This window comes from Amphiura filiformis, chromosome 14, assembly GCF_039555335.1.
Source record: "Amphiura filiformis chromosome 14, Afil_fr2py, whole genome shotgun sequence".
Lineage (NCBI taxonomy): Eukaryota > Metazoa > Echinodermata > Ophiuroidea > Amphilepidida > Amphiuridae > Amphiura > Amphiura filiformis.
In genome coordinates, this window is record NC_092641.1 from 25,737,364 (window position 1) to 25,755,364 (window position 18,001).

The window sequence follows — 18,001 nt, forward strand, 5'->3', positions numbered from 1 at the left end:
CAGGATTTGAAGAACTCCATACAAAGCATTCATTAAGCCAGCACAAAGCGTAGTAGAAAGTGGAGACAATCTACAGACGAGATTCTTCAGGATTTGAAGAACTCCATACAAAGCATTCATTAAGCCAGCACAAAGCGTAGTAGAAAGTGGAGACAATCTACAGACGAGATTCTTCAGGATTTGAAGAACTCCATACAAAGCATTCATTAAGCCAGCACAAAGCGTAGTAGAAAGTGGAGACAATCTACAGACGAGATTCTTCAGGATTTGAAGAACTCCATACAAAGCATTCATTAAGCCAGCACAAAGCGTAGTAGAAAGTGGAGACAATCTACAGACGAGATTCTTCAGGTTTTGAAGAACTCCATACAAAGCATTCATTAAGCCAGCACAAAGCGTAGTAGAAAGTGGAGACAATCTACAGACGAGATTCCTCAGGATTTGAAGAAACTCCAGACAAAGCAGCGTAGTAGAAAGTGGAGACAATCTACTGACGAGATTCCTCAGGATTTGAAGAAACTCCAGACAAAGCAGCATAGTAGAAAGTGGAGACAATCTACTGATGAGATTCCTCAGGATTTGAAGAAACTCCCAACAACGCAGCGTAGTAGAAGGTGGAGACAATCTACTGACGAGATTCCTCAGGATTTGAAGAAACTCCAGACAAAGCAGCATAGTAGAAAGTGGAGACAATCTACTGACGAGATTCCTCAGGATTTGAAGAAACTCCAGACAACGCAGCGTAGTAGAAAGTGGAGACAATCTACTGACGAGATTCTTCAGGATTTGAAGAAACTCCAGACAAAGCGGAGAGTAGCATAATTTGACATACTTTTATTGAAGCATCTTTGACAAATGAGATAACTGATTTACCCTTCCAGCTACTGGGAGGGTGGGTGGGATTTTTTGGTCCAGCATGATTGGAGGAGCAAATGCAAGTGGCTTACTAAGAAAGGTGTGAACACAACAAAAGAAATGGAATTAAAGCAGAGACCTGATTGGCTGCACCCCACTAAAGTGCCATCTGAATGGCCAAGAATCTGGGATTGTTGCTATAACAACACAACAACTCCTACATCATTCCAATACCATTCCAAATCAATAGCATAAACTTTCAAGAGGACTTGATATGGCTCAAGTGGAACTGATAGGATAATTGTCCAGACTTGGCTGCACATGAATGCCCAAGTTTCCCTGATGCTGAGACAATCTGGTTTTTAAAAGATTTTCAACTTTGAAAAACGTCATTGTTCTAACTGCCTAGTATTATTTGAAAGCAAACCTAGGTTTCATTTGATCATGATTTGAAGTGGCCAATCCATACACTAGTGAAAATTCACAACAATGCGTAGGTTGGGTGTTTTTGTGACATTGGCTTCAAATTTTACTACATGTATTGTGCCAATTTCTATTTTCAAAATTGATTAAGTTTCCATTTTTTAATTTTGTTTTTAATATCAAGCATATCTAGGCAAACTTTGATGTTCTCGTCAAATATTTATGTATGTGCATGTTTGCTTGCATGTTGGTTTGTGTTGTGTGGGTTTGGGGTACGTGTGTGTGGGTATGTGGGGTGGGTGCGGGGTGTGTATAGGGTTCAGGGTTGGGGAGTTTTACGTGTCTTAATATGTCACCCGGCTGAACTATATTACTTCTATTAACAAAATTTGTTTGTTAAGTTGCCATTCATGTAATATTTTGAATATTTATATGTGTGGGTGAGATCAACCGCTGTTTGTCAGGAAAATAGACTGAAAATGTAAAAAAATAGTTACTTTTCCACATGTAGCAGCGTGTGTAACAATATTAAGGGTAGGGAAAGATAAACCATCATAACTCAACTTCAACTCATGATAATGAATTCATTTTGGAATTAATATGTAGCTAATTGATTGTTCAAACGTGTTAGTATTATTTTAAAGCAAAGCAAACATTAATTGTCAGGTAGATAGCCATAAAATGTGAGAAAAGGTTACTTTTCTATGTATAAAACATGTCAAATATGGCATTATTAAGGGTAGGGGAAATAAAAACCACCATAACTCAACCTTTACTCATAATAATGAATTCATTTTGGTATCAACATGTAGCTAATTGATTGTTCTAACTTTCCAGTATTATTTTTAACAGAAAAACCATAAGATAGACATAAAATATGATAAAAATGTTAATTTTCCAATGTGTAACAGCGTAAAATTTGACAATATTAAAGGTTAGGGGACGTACAAACCAACGTATCTCGACATTTATTCATTATTATTCATTCATTTTGGCATTAATATATAGCTATTTGGTTGTTGTAATCTTTTAAAGCAAAATAACCATTAATTGTTAGCTGGAAAGACATAAAATGTAAAAAAAATGTCAATTTTTCATGTGTAGTACCGTAAAATATGACAATATTAAGGTGTAGGGGACATTCAAATCACCAAAGCTCGGTTTTACTGATGAAAATGAATTCATTTTGGTAACAATATGTAGTTAATTGTTAGATCTAACTTTCTAGTATTATTTAAAAGCAATTAAACCATTAGTTGTGAGGTAGATAGACATAAAATGTACGAACATGTTAATATTCAATGTCTAACAGCGTAAAATATGACAATATTACACTGTAAAAAAAGTCTTGTAAATTTTACAGTAAAAGTGTGTGCAGCCAATCTGCCAACAAAACCCTGTAAAATTTACAGTATCCTGTAAAAATGAACACACTCAAAATGCTGTAAAATAGGTATATTTGGCGAGTTATTTTAGAGCTTGAGAATGTGTTTAGGATAAAAAATGCTGACTGACTTCAAAAGTCCACCCTTCCCATAGAACAGTTTTTTACATCGCCTAACTGTAATATTTACAGTTTCCTGTCAAGAAAATACAGTTGAAACCTGTAAAATTCATCTTTTTTACAGGATCCTGTAAATTTTACAGGGTTTGGTTGGCAGATTGGCTGCACACACTTTTACTGTAAAATTTAGTCACATGATATTTAGTACTTAATCGTATAAGTGACCATTCTTACAGTGTAGTAATGATATTGATATTGCTTAAACGCTGAATTATAACTCAATTTTAATTTCAGCTTTGATAGGCCTAGATAATTTAAACTAAAAAATACAGTATCCGTTTTTATCAATTACAGCCAAATACTGTAAATAATTAGCCTTTTTTTACAGTATTTTACTGTAAATTTCACTGTTATTTTTTACAGTGTAAGGGGTAAGGGGACATACAAATCACCAAAACACAGGTTTCACTGACAAAAATGAATTCCATTTTGGTATCAATATGTAGCTATTTGATTGTTCTCATTTTCTGGCATTATTTTAAAAACAATTACACCATTAGTTATCAGGTAGTTAAACATACAATATGAGAAAAATGTTAATATTCAATGTCTAACAGCGTAAAATATGACAATATTAAGGGGTAGGGGACATACAAATCACCACAACTCAAGTTTTACTGATGAAAATGAATTCATTTTGGTATCAATATGTAGCTATTTGATAGTTCTAACTTTCTAGTATTATTTTAAAAGCAATTAAGCCATTAGTTGTCCGTAGATAGACATAAAATGCATGAAAATGTTAATATTCAATGTCTAACAGCGTAAAATATGACAATTATTAAGGGTAGGGACATACAAATCACCAAAACTCAAGTTTTACTGATGAATATGAATTCATTTTGGTATCAATATGTAGCTATTTGATAGTTCTAACCTTCTAGTATTATTTTAAAAGCAATTAAGCCATTAGTTGTCCGGTAGATAGACATAAAATGTATGAAAATGTTAATATTCAATGTCTAACAGCATAAAATATGACAATATTAAGGGGTAAGGGGACATACAAATCACCCAAACTCAAGTTTTACTGATGAAAATGAATTCATTTTGGTATCAATATGTAGCTATTTGATAGTTCTAACCTTCTAGTATTATTTTAAAAGCAATTAAGCCATTAGTTGTCCGATAGATAGACATAAAATGTATGAAAATGTTAATATTCAATGTCTAACAGCGTAGAATATGACAATTATTAAGGGGTAAGGGGACATACAAATCACCCAAACTCAAGTTTTACTGATGAAAATGAATTCATTTTGGTATCAATATGTAGCTATTTGATAGTTCTAACCTTCTAGTATTATTTTAAAAGCAATTAAGCCATTAGTTGTCCGGTAGATAGACATAAAATGTATGAAAATGTTAATATTCAATGTCTAACAGCGTAAAATATGACAATATTAAGGGGTAAGGGGACATACAAATCACCCAAACTCAAGTTTTACTGATGAAAATGAATTCATTTTGGTATCAATATGTAGCTATTTGATAGTTCTAACCTACTAGTATTATTTTAAAAGCAATTAAGCCATTAGTTGTCCGGTAGATAGACATAAAATGCATGAAAATGTTAATATTCAATGTCTAACAGCGTAAAATATGACAATTATTAAGGGGTAAGGGGACATACAAATCACCAAAACTCAAGTTTTACTGATGAATATGAATTCATTTTGGTATCAATATGTAGCTATTTGATAGTTCTAACCTACTAGTATTATTTTAAAAGCAATTAAGCCATTAGTTGTCCGGTAGATAGACATAAAATGTATGAAAATGTTAATATTCGATGTCTACCAGCGTAAAATATGACAATATTAAGGGTAAGGGACATACAAATCACCCAAACTCAAGTTTTACTGATGAAAATGAATTCATTTTGGTATCAATATGTAGCTATTTGATAGTTCTAACCTTCTAGTATTATTTTAAAAGCAATTAAGCCATTAGTTGTCCGGTAGATAGACATAAAATGTATGAAAATGTTAATATTCAATGTCTAACAGCGTAAAATATGACAATATTAAGGGTAAGGGACATACAAATCACCCAAACTCAAGTTTTACTGATGAAAATGAATTCATTTTGGTATCAATATGTAGCTATTTGATAGTTCTAACCTACTAGTATTATTTTAAAAGCAATTAAGCCATTAGTTGTCCGGTAGATAGACATAAAATGTTTGAAAATGTTAATATTCAATGTTTAACAGCGTAAAATATGACAATATTAAGGGGTAAGGGGACATACAAATCACCAAAACACAAGTTTCACTGACGAAAATGAATTCCATTTTGGCATCAATATGTAGCTATTTGATTGTTCTCATTTTCTGGCATTATTTTAAAAGCAATTAAGTTTCCCACGAGGGGTTGAAGGTCATAATGGGGCCAATACTAAAAAATTATCCTATCATGTTGTAATGTTGTAATCTCAAATTGTTCCTCTCATCGCTAAGAATTTTAAAAAAGACAATTGTCATAGTTCTACGAAGTCTAGTTCAGGGGTCGAATATATCAATATCATAAATAAAGGTCAAATTTTAAAAATGGTCCAATTGCACCAATTAACGTAAGAAACCTCAATCGTATACTACATTCAAATTTTGGTGCAACGATTTGTATTCCTGTGTTCCCCTTCACAGTTAATGCAGCCAAAGTTGAGTTATGGTAATATTTCCCTACCCTTAATATTATCATATTTGACACTGTTACACATGGAAGTTTTTTCTCACATTTCCTTTGTATCTACATAACAACTAATGATACCAGGACGTTCGATGAATTCATTATCAAGAGTAAAAGTTGAGTTATGGGAGTTTATATTTCCCTACCTTGATATTGTCATATTTAGGAACCGTTCACAAACACTTGTAAGGGGGGGGGGGCTGAAAATTTTTGACCCTCCTAAGGGGGGGGCCTGAAAAAAATGATCAAAAATGTTCCTGGAAAAATTGAGTTTATATGATTTTCTATGGGGTTGACCCATAATTTTCAAAAAAAAAAGGGGGCCCTACAATTTTTGAGGTCTGTAAAGGGAAGGGGGCTCGAAAGAATATTTTTTGATGAAATTTTTTTGCATCAGGCCCCTCCCCCTTACAAGTGTTTGTGAACGGTCTATTACGCTGCTAGATATAGAAAATGACTTCTTCTGACAGTTTCTGTGTATCTACCTGACAACTAATGATCGCTTTGTTTATAGAAAGTTAGAACAGCCAATCAGATACATTTTGATACCAAGATGAATTCATTTTCATGAGTAAAAGTTGAGTTATGGCAGTTATATATTTCCCTACCCCTTAATATTGTCATTTTACGCTGTTAGACATAGAAAATTACCTTTTCCTCACAGTTTCTGTATATACTGCCTGACAAATAATGGTCGCTTTGCTTTAATATAATACTAGAAAGCTAGACCAATCACTTGGATATATTTTGATACCAAGATGAATTAATTTTCATGAGTAAAAGTTGAGTTATGGCAGTTTACATTTCCCCTACCCCATAATAGTGTCATATTTACGCTGTTAGACATAGAATATTTACCCTTTCCTCACAGTTACTGTGTATCTACCTGACAACTAATGATCGCTTTGCTTTGAAATAATACTAGAAAGTTAGAACAATCACTTAAATACATTTTGATACCAAGATGAATTCATTTTCATGAGTAAAAGTTGAGTTGTGGCAGTTTATATTTCCCCCACCCCTTAATATTGTCATATTTATTTATGCTGTTAGACATAGAATAGTTACCTTTTCCTCACAAATACTGTGTATCTACCTGACAAATAATGGTCGCTTTGCTTTAAAATAATACTAGAAAGTTAGAACAATCACTTAGATACATTTTGATACCAAGATGAATTTATTTTCATGAGTAAAAGTTAAGTTATGGCAGTTATATATTTCCCTACCCCTTAATATTGTCATTTTACGCTGTTAGACATAGAAAATTACCTTTTCCTCACAGTTTCTGTATATACTGCCTGACAAATAATGGTCGCTTTGCTTTAAAATATTACTAGAAAGCTAGACCAATCACTTGGATATATTTTGATACCAAGATGAATTAATTTTCATGAGTAAAAGTTGAGTTATGACAGTTTACATTTCCCCTACCCCGTAATATTGTCATCTTCACGCTGTTAGACATAGAAAAGTTACCTTTTCCTCACAGTTTCTGTATATCTGTCTGACAACTAATGGTTGCTTTGCTTTAAAATGATACTAGAAAGTTAGAACAATCATTTAGATACATTTTGATACCAAGATGAATTCATTTTCATAAGTAAAAGTTGAGTTATGGCAGTTTATATTTCCCCTACCCCTTAATATTGTCATATTTACGCTGTTAGACATAGAAAACGTACCCTTTTCTCACAGTTTCTGTGTTTTAACCTGACAACTAATGGTCGCTTTGCTTTAAAATAATACAAAAAGTTAGAACAATCAATTAGATATACATATTAAATTGAATTGAATAGAATTAATACCAAGATGAAGTCAATATCATGAGTAAAATATTTAGTTCTGATGATTTATTTTCCCCTACCCCTTAATATTTTTCTATGTTATGCTGATATACTGAGGGAAATCAACATCAGTTTTTGTTGGGTTTTTGGGTTTTTTAACATTTTTGTCTTTTTCCCAGTGGTTACTCACATCCTACACATAAATATTCACATCAATGGAAACTTAACGGATTTTGTAAATGGAAGTTGGTGCAGTGAAGTGACATATTAAGACATGTACACACACATTCATCCCCTCACCCCCACACATACCCTATGTACACCCAGCACCCCCCACACACACCTCGTCCCACAGACACCCCAACGAACTCATACATATTATAATGATTGGAACTGTTACAATAATGTTTCCTTGATATGCTTAACATTAAAAACAAAATTAAACATTAAAATTTAAATTAAAAAATTAAAAATGGAAACTGAATCAATTTTGAAAATAAAAAGTGGTATAGTTGTGAGATTTGAGGCCAATGTCAAACTTTACACATATGGTTTAAAAAATCAGATTATCACTCATTTATGGACTATATACTTCCAAATATGCTCAAATGAAACCTGTTTTTGTTTAAAAATAATACTAGAAAGTTAGGAAAATCATTTAGCTACATATTGATACCAAAATGAATTCAAAATCACGAGTAAAAGTTGAGTTATGGGAATTTATATCTCCCCTACCCCTTAATTTTGTCCTATTTTTGGTGATTTTATGCGATTATACGTCCATACATAAAATGACCTGTAAAAAAAAAGTGATACCACAATTTGAGTCCACTACCTACCTAGCAGTGATCTAGAGGGTCCATACTTACTACCTATATGGTGTCAAACCTTGTATGTAGTGGGGATGAACGAAGTCATTTTTTGAGGTTGCTGCTCCTGTACTAATAGCCCAATGATGTATGAAGGATGATGGTAAATGTTACGCTCATAATTGACACAACACGGAGTGTACCAGTTATGAGAGTTTGTAAATAGCCAGTCTTCTCTAGAGCACTACGTTCTTCATCACGTATAGCTGAAAATTGATAAACATTTTATTCATGTAACAATACAAATCAAAACCAAAGCATATGTACAAAATCATCATGCAGAGCAGGCTAGAGGGGAGCGTGGCCTAGCGGTTAAGGCGTTGGACTGTGAATCCAAGGGTCGAGGGTTCGAATCCGAGGTCCGCCTGAGCTTAGTGCTTCGTGCTTCGGAGGGCACTTTAAGCTGTCGGTCCCGTGTACATGTACATTTCTGACATTAATGCAGTGTGCACGTTAAAGAAGGTCACAGGCTATTCGAAAAGAGCAGGGGATCATCCCGGTACTGTTGACTGCATGTACTTCAAAAATACACTCATCTACTCTAGGTTCCAGAGTAAAAAATAAGTACAGCTTGTCTGTACGCAGTGCGATAATACTCATACATATGAGGGAGGCACTAATAAGGAAGAAGAAGAAGGCTACCACAAAATTTAGAGAATAAACGATAGGAATTTTTGTTTTTACTATCCTCTACAGTGTGACAGACGACAGGCAGGTCCAATATTTTGAGTAGTGGCAGCCAGCATCTACTACGGTAAAAATATTGGACCTGCCTGTTGTCTATCATAGGTAGAGGATAGTAAAAACAAAAATTCCTAGTGTTTATTCTCATTAGTCACTTAAATATTATTTAAATAACTGTTAACTATTTTTGCAAGTAAAAACTAAGTTACCGTCATAAAAACTCCACTTATTGTAAAATGAACGAAACTTGTTTACAACTTCACATATTCTGTTGCACCTACTGCTAGCGCATGCATGTATTCAGCTAGTTTACACATACAACGCGATACATACGCGCACCTCTATAAGCGTGTTACGAGTTATTAACACTCATGATGACGTGGGGTCGTCTACAGCCTGATATACGGCACCCGAAATCATGCGATTGTCCAATCAGATTATGTGTCTACGAACTAGACCACTCCCACTGACTAAGAATTCTCAATGTTCAGCGATCTTCAGCGATTAGCTAAATCTTCCAGAGGGAGTGTGGATTCAAAATGGAATTGCCCATTTTCCCTGCTAATACTATGCAAAACAAAAGGTCATGATTATAATAAGCCAAGTTTGCAATGCATTGTGATTTGTGAGACAGTTTTTGCAGTTTTGGGATACCTTGCCCTCTGAAAATTCAGAAAAAATTGGTTTTTGTGCATACAACACGACGACCGATCTGGGAATCTTGTTCGCACTGCCCTGTATACAAGTAATTGAATAATTTTTCATTATGGTTCGATCAACAACTGTACCGTTAGTTATTGAGTATTCCCCAATTCTGACCCATCTATTGTTAACCCGGCCATCCGTTATTTGTTTAACAATGAACTTTATTAAAAATCGATACAGCATCTCCTCGCTATATATACAGTGCATATAGGCGTACACGCATCGTGCATTTTAATATCGAGACATTAGCGTGATTATTTCTTGCATGATTTCTATATTATATTAATTTTGTTCACTTAAAAAAGTATCAAATCACGGAATATAATTTTTGCTTCTTTTACTATATATAACATACACGTTCCTTCCTTAAGAATCATGCAAGCAACGAACAAGCAGACATATGTTTTTAATGTTTTAATGCCAAAATTATGTGCATAATACGGCCCACAAATATTGTTAAAATTCACTACTTTCATTTCATTTCCGACCCAATGTGTTTCTAGTTTTAATGAGCACGACAGTCAATGTTTAGGGTATTGAAATAAAAACTTTGGATTATTATTGGTATAAATCTAAATTTCTTGTTTGAAAACAGTCAAAATATCAATTTTTTGTGTAAAAAATATGCCATATATAAAACATTGTATCTCGCTTATTTTTAGGTCGATTTAAGGTAGAAACATCGGCTACGGTGTCATGCACAGATTTGGTTTAAAATGATACAGGATGTGTATAGTTGGGTGAGAAAAACTTGCCTGCCAAGTTTTAATTTTTGCCAACAAAGCGTTTTTCAGTTATGCCATTTTTTATCATTAGAAAACCCCATTGACTTTGCACATAAAGTGGTTTTGACACTAAGCCTTGTTCACTAAAATTGGTAAAAGTTTGAAAATGGATACTATGTTTAAATATTATTTTTCTCCTTTCTATCCCATTTATAGAACTGCTTTTTGGATCTTTTTATTACAAAAATGTTACCAAATAATATTAGTGACTTTTTTCCAATATATTGGTCAGTAATATAGGGGATATTTGAATGTAATGTTAGTACTTGATTTGATCTAGAAACACTGAATGACCCAATTTCATAATTATTGTCTGAGCTAATCATAGGGCCAATTATAACAAACAAGGTGTCATATGAAAGGTTATTAAATTTAGAAACTTTTCTCGCCAGCTTTTTTTTAATAAAGTGTTTCTATTTTAAGTTATGGGTGTTTCTAGATTTCCCTAATTTAAAAATAGAAAAATGATTTTCTCAAAAAATAAACACTTTATCCAAAAAATCTGGCGAGAGAATTTAGATATTAGGCTTATTAACCACCCCACAAACTATGGAGACCATATCACTTCCCTCTAGGCTAGCAATAATTATTAGTAGAAAAAATTAGGGAATTTTCAAAAAATAAAGATAAACATAAGAATTGTTTAAATTTTCATGAAACATTAAAAATCAGTGGAGTAAAGACTTATCTTCAATTGGTTATATATTTGAAATGGATACATAATTCTGATTTGAAATATTGGCTATTTTCCTGCATGGGTCTATTATCCGATGCTCCTACCTTAAGGGGTACTACACCCTGGCCAATTTTGTGCCTATTTTTGCATTTTTCTCAAAAATTATAGCGCATTGGTGACAAGTAAGATATGTTTATTATAGGGGCAAGGACTACAGCTACTGCACTGAAAATTCAGCAACTCAAGGCAAGTAGTTATTGATTTATTGATCAAATATAGGTTTTCCCTCATTTTTGAGTGTAACACTGTGCACAACTGTTATCTGTGCTGAAATAAAATTTCCAGTGCAGTAGTTGTAGTCCTTGCCCCTATAATATACATATCTTACTTGTCACCAATGCGCTATAATTTCTGAGAAAAATGCAAAATAGGCACAAAATTGGCCAGGGGTGTAGTACCCCCTTAACTCAGGTTTTTTGCAATTAATTTATTTGACTGTAAAATAAAATTTAGAAACACAAACTGGCCTGGTAGTCTCATACCTAGACAGAACAACCTGTATTTTGTATCAATCCCAAGCGGGATGACGCCACCACGAGGAACTAAATGGACGCGACTATTCGGCGAACTAGCGTTGCATGATGGGTAATTTCTGGTTCGGTGAACAGGAACAAGACTGCACAGTGTCAATGGCGATCGGCCCTCGTGACAAAATATAATTAATGTTTTACAAGAGTGAAAACAAACCAAAAAAACATATTTATCTTAACAATTAATTATTTGAATATTTTTAATAATACATTATTACAATAATAAATTAATCAATAAAAATTGTAGCAATTTCCCCGATATGTCAGAGGCCAAAGTGTCCCAAAACTGCTCTCAAAAACCGGAAGTTACAATGCCGATTGGGCTTCTTACAGGGTTGTGATCTTACCTTCTATTTGCTTTGCAAATGGATTCTCCCAAGCGTACATCTTGATAAGCTTAATGCAAGTGATAACTTCACTCATGAGACGTACACGTTTATCCGTGATTTTAATGCAGCGATGACGGAAGTGAGTTATCAGTTTGGAGAAGAGCAACTGTATATAAATAAACACAAACAAACCAATTGACAAAATATATTTTGGTTCCCAAACATTAAATTGTAACAACTCTCAGACTCAACTCAATATTTTAGGATTGAGACTCGCCTTGAGGCTCAAATCAAAAATGCCTTTGACCTGGAAAAACAAACCACAACAGACATAAACTGATTTATAACTCCAGTCACATATTACATCAATAATCCTTTTCTTTATTTATGCTTATGCTTACATGTAGTCATTAATCAGGGGCGGATTTAGAGGGGGCGCGGCAGCGCGCCCCTCTATTTTTTTGACTAGCAAAGGCGCCGGCCTAACTTAAAAATACAAAAATGAAAGAAATTTTTAAAATGAACAAATTCGCCATGAACAGCAAACAATGGGCCAAAACAATTGAGTTTTCGAGGGGGTAACCCCCATAACACCATTTTTTCGTCGTCGACCAAAAGGCGCCCCTCTTTCAAAAATTCCTGGATCCGCCCCTGTTAACACGACTATAGTTGACTTAGTAGTGCAAGTAAAGATTGGCTTAATTGCGCTATACAATGTACATGTTCTCCCTTGAGATAACTGGGAAAGTACCAAGTCATAAATATCAGACCAGCAAATAAGGGCATGCACCCTTAATTCTTTCAGGGGAGGGAGCTCTCTATTTGTACATAAAATTCACCCCTATGCTAAGGAGCCCATGTGGAAAAAGTAGGCAAATCATTACAGTATTTTCCCACTGGGGGCAATTCAATCTTCAATATTGGAGGTGATGCATATACTGGGCGGTTAAGACCCCGCTGTCACCTCAAGGCCCCATTATTTTTTGATACACCCATCCCCTGTCACCCAAAGACCTATAGGGTCCACAAGTTATAAGTTTCCCCCTTAAAATACTTTTTAGAATAAATCGAAAAAGGTATGGGTAGCCGTATTTGTTTTACATACACGGACCAAATTATAGCGTCACACATGATGGACAAAGTCCAACTACAATATGATATTTGCACAGCCGCCATCGGCGCTGTGCATTGTTTTTACCGCGTTCTTTCTTTCTTTCTTTCTTCTTCTGTCAACATCATAATCAGCCATCGTAGCCACATGCTTTCAGGCATGTTGACCATACTTGGTCAGTAGAACCGTTTGGTGGTGCCACAGATGTCACATGATCAACTTCCGGTCAAATGTCATCCACTTCCGGTCAATGGCCAAAACTTGTATTTTCACTAAAAATGCTACTCCTCCCACATATTACATAGCACCGTGACGTCACTTACACACATGCATCATCTATAGACCACTTGGCATTTGACGTCATTGCCCGGCAGTATGCGCGCGTATTATGGCAATTTCAATTGTTATTTGCCCTGCAGTGTGCGTACGCATCGTAGTCTGCTAAGGGCACGTGCATTTTAAATCGCCCGCCACATTTCATATAGTACAGGAAAGCCATTGAACAGTGTAGCGGCTCGTTCGAGCATATCGATAGACGAGTCCCTCTCCGGGTCCCTCTCCTTTGTTGATAAACAGTGATGGCAAGTGGTCTATAGCCAGTGTCTAAAAGTTGTTAACAGAATTGGGATCAAAGGTCATTAAGGAGTCACTTCCGGTAAAAGTCTGAAAAATTTGTAAAAAATATTCAAAAAATCACTGTCTTTACAAATTACATAGCAGAGAGTCGCCATTAGCACAGATGCATCGCTACTAGCTAGGGTCTTTAGGATGCCTACAGTTTTGGGGTCAAAGGTCATTAAGGGGTTACTTCCGGTCAAAAACCAAAATTATCAAAAAAGTTTAAAAATTTTTATCTCAAAATGTAAACAGACCAGAGTAATATAATCATCATACATGAATCAGTGTTACCTGATGTATGTATGGTATTTTTATTTTGGGGGTCAAAGGTCATTAAGGGGTCACTTCCTGTTTTTAGCTAAATAACTTTAAGAATTTTTATCTCAACAACTAAACAATGTAGAATTTTTTAATTAAAATTGGAACAATGCATTTTGTCGGTGTACATAAGGTTTTTTTTTTTTTTTTTTCAAAAGTTATTAAGGGGGTCAAATGGTTAATCATAAATTTTTTTTAAATCAAAATCCATGTATAAGTTCGATTAAGCTGAAATTCACCAGGAATATTCCTTATGACATCCTAAGCACTATGTAATATTTTTATGGGTCAAAGGTAATTAAGGGATCACTTCTGGTTCTCACAGATTCGGGGTCATAACTCATTTGTCACTGCTGGCTGTGCATGCTCGCGGTCGCAGGCGAACTCAATCAGATCTCGTTTATATTGTATTTATGGCAATGGTACTATCTATGTAAATCCCCAGACTGTAACTCCGCGTTCTCTGCTTGTTTAATGTAGTGATAAATTTTTGTGTTGTATGTTTTAATTTTAATTTTTGATCCAGTAAGTCAAGTGTATGGCGCATATGACCTCTGTGTCGAAAGCGCCACCAAACTCTACAAAAACAGAAACAGAAAACAGCATCACACGTCATTGCGTTCAGTCACAATGGTTCGTTGTGTAAAAAAAGAAACCATTTTAAACAGTGCTAAAAGTTGCAGCTGAGTCCACAGGATTCAACTCTCAAACAATACAGTCAACCAGGTCTATTCATGTGTTTGTTAAAGAAAACACTCAGGTGCACAGGCCTCGAAATAAGAAGAAAAATCCAAGGGTCCTCTGGACCCTTGCCTTTGAAATTTCAAGGGTCCTCGTCAATTATCAAGGGTCCGACCCCGGACCCAAAAGAGAGAATTAACTACGGGGATCACGGTATGTAACTTGTAGAAAATTGAAAACCCGGGTTGAAAACTTGATGGGAAACTAAAATGAAAGTGTACTCAGGGAGCTTGACCTATTATGTGAACCAGATGTTCCAGTGGAAACTTAAAACTAGGATTTCCTGCTTTTTGCATGGTTCAATTTTTACGGGTCACACGGACCCGTACCATAGGAAATTTGCGGGTCCGCGCCTACTTTCACGGGTATTTGACGCAAGGACGCGCCTTATTTCGAGCGCTGCAGGTGCAACTTTTAAAACGGCCTCAAATTGGTCCACATGTGTAAAACAAATAGGACTATACATTCCTTTTTACATTTTTACATGTCGTAAAATATTTTTTGACTTATTTTAAAAAGTATTAGGGGGAATTTAATAAGTTGTGGACCCTATATTTCTCCAAAGATCTGTCTACCACAGGTCAATTTTTTCAACTTGCATACCATTTTCCCTTCAGCAGTCGTCTTAGGGCATTTAAATACAGGCACTTAATTCAATGCCCACGTGACCAGATGGGCGCTGACAGCGTCTAGACAGGATGTCTGGAAAAGTAACCTTTGGAACAGCGAGTGGTCTTCCTGTGTATTTCAATTGGAAACGCGGGATGCATGTCCAATTTTTCTAGCAAATTTTTCATTTTTTTGCAACTTTGTATTATTATTGTAAGAGTTTGCGTCGAAAACTTTTTTTTTCCATCGACCAAAACTTTCCAAATTTAGTTCTCGAAAACATACTGAAATAACAAAATGTATAATTAAGTTGCCTATTAAATTTTCATCAATTTTGATGATATTTTTCTGAAAAATTCCTATCTCTTAGCATTGTAGAACATCTACTGATCACTTGGTGGTCTTGGCATGCGGCGCCCATGCATGGGTCTCGTGGGCATTAAATTTAGTGCCTTTTATTTAATACCCTATGGTAACTGTTCAGCATTGCTTTTATTTGTTTCTCAATAACTAAATTCCCAATCAATTCCCCCATAAATTAGGTCCAAATGTCCCGTCTCTCATTAGATATCCCTATATTTTCATTTTTTCGCATTGAAACCCCTTACTTTTTTTTGTTACTTCTTTATGACAAGCATATCTTGGTATTAACAGCTGAAATCTAGGAGAACTGATTGATTTTTTTTTGGTCCTGCAGGGATTTGAACCCGGGACCTTTTGCACCAGAGGCAAATACCTTAACCAGTTTGATCACTTACCTGTAGTGGATAGAACATGATATAAGATGCCGTCCCAAGAACCGCTGTCCATCCAAGGATTGCGTAAGAGGCAATAAGACCGAACACAGAAATAAAAATTCCCATAATTCCCATTGGTAGAAACATGCCGAGATCAAAAACTCTTTGGCTGTCGTTTGTACACAGATTAATGAGCTGAAAACAGAAGGAAAAAAAACCAAATCATACTGCTAGTGCTATGTTGATTCCTAGCTCAGATTCCTTGGGCACATCCATTGTGTGACAGCGGAAGAGCGTGTTAGAAGATATGCAGTAGCTATGTACCAACTCTTGGCAAAAGGAGACATCCTTTTTAAATATCATATCTTATACAAAAGTCCACTCTTTCAATAGTGAAATGTCAGTGTGTAGGCAAGGGTCTATGTTTGTTGGTGAAAAGAGGTTGTAGGGGTTGTACACCAGGGTGCGTTTGTAAATGCCTCCAAACGAGGACCTACATAATACACACCTTAAAACGAGGACGTCCTCGGTTTGAAACTATGACCAGGATGACGTAAATGATGCAAATATGCATACAAGATAGCATATAAGATAGGTCCCCCATAGGAGGTATAGGACGGATCTCAGTTGGATAGTAAGTTGTCTGGTGTGTTTGAGTGAGGTCCACGGTGTGTCGATTAAAAACGGGTGTGTAAGTCCTCGGTTAGATCCTCCTTAAGGCCAGAGTAATGGAAGACACATTCGTTCACGACCGAATTTGAGATTTTTTGATATTTATCAACACTAAGATGTATTCTTTCACTCGAAACTGATAAAATACAACTTGCCAATATTTATTCGTATTTTTGCTTGATTGATTTCACTCTTTTCAACTCTAAAAAGTCACATGGCTCAAGACAGCTTAGTAAATTGGCGGAAATAATGAGTCAGAAATGCGCTGAATGCGAAATATTGTGATTACGCAGCGATTCGCGTCAAGCGTGACGCCGGCGCAACTCTCTGGCGTATATCCAACGCAGTCAAGGCGCATTCGGTATGTTGTTAACGCCAGCAAATGTGATGTAAACAAAACAAAAATTTGTAGTGAAAAAGCCACTTAGATTTTTTAATTATTTTGGATTTTGGCGCACTAAAACCAGACATTATAGATTCATTGGTGCAAAAAGATGCATATTTAGACCATGCACCAGATACAGCTTTTACAAGCGTGAAAGTCTTACCGCTTTAAAATATAAGGACGCAGTGTGCATTATTTTGACATTTTTTTACTAAAACGTCGATTTCTCAGAGTTCATTTTTGACAATATTGCACGATTTTTGTGACAAGATAACTCGAAAAATATGCAAGCAAAAGGTAAACTTTTTGCACTATCGCTTAGTGCACATCAAAGTCTGGGGAAGGTTTTCTCATTTTTTCAAAATATTTGTTTTGAACAAAAATATACACCATTATGTGGAATTTTTAGCTTAATAGAGTGACAAAATTGCTTTTTTCACATGTTTTTTGCAATATTTTGAAAAATAAGACGAATTTCAAAAAATAAAAAACCTTCCCTAAGTTCATGTCTCTTCTCCATGAAAAACTAACTAAAATTTTTTTACTCCGTACTGATTTTTTTTTAAGTTGTCACAAAAAAATTGGGGTAAAAAGTGTATTTTTGTGATTTTCTCAAAAACTCGATATTTTTAAACAAATCTGACGTCACCATGGGATTCCTTGACTCATTTCCTTTCCAAAAATGTATAGTTTTATATACTTTGGACATACAATTCAAAAATAATGATGCTCGAAAAGGTCCATGTTCTCTCCCATTACTCTGCCCTTAAGTCGAGGTCCTCGTTTGAACGTATTTACAAACAGGTGTGTGTTAGTACAAGGTCTAAAGTACGACCTGGTCTAAGCGGCATTT

The 18,001-nt window shown here is 35.1% G+C and overlaps 1 protein-coding gene across 1 annotated transcript in view; it reads right to left on the minus strand.

Moving 5' to 3' along the window:
• The window catches only part of LOC140169874 (ATP-binding cassette sub-family C member 5-like), a 171,089-nt gene that overhangs the window by 40,521 nt on the left and 112,567 nt on the right, over positions 1-18,001 (minus strand). The gene's annotated exons all lie outside the window — the stretch shown is intronic.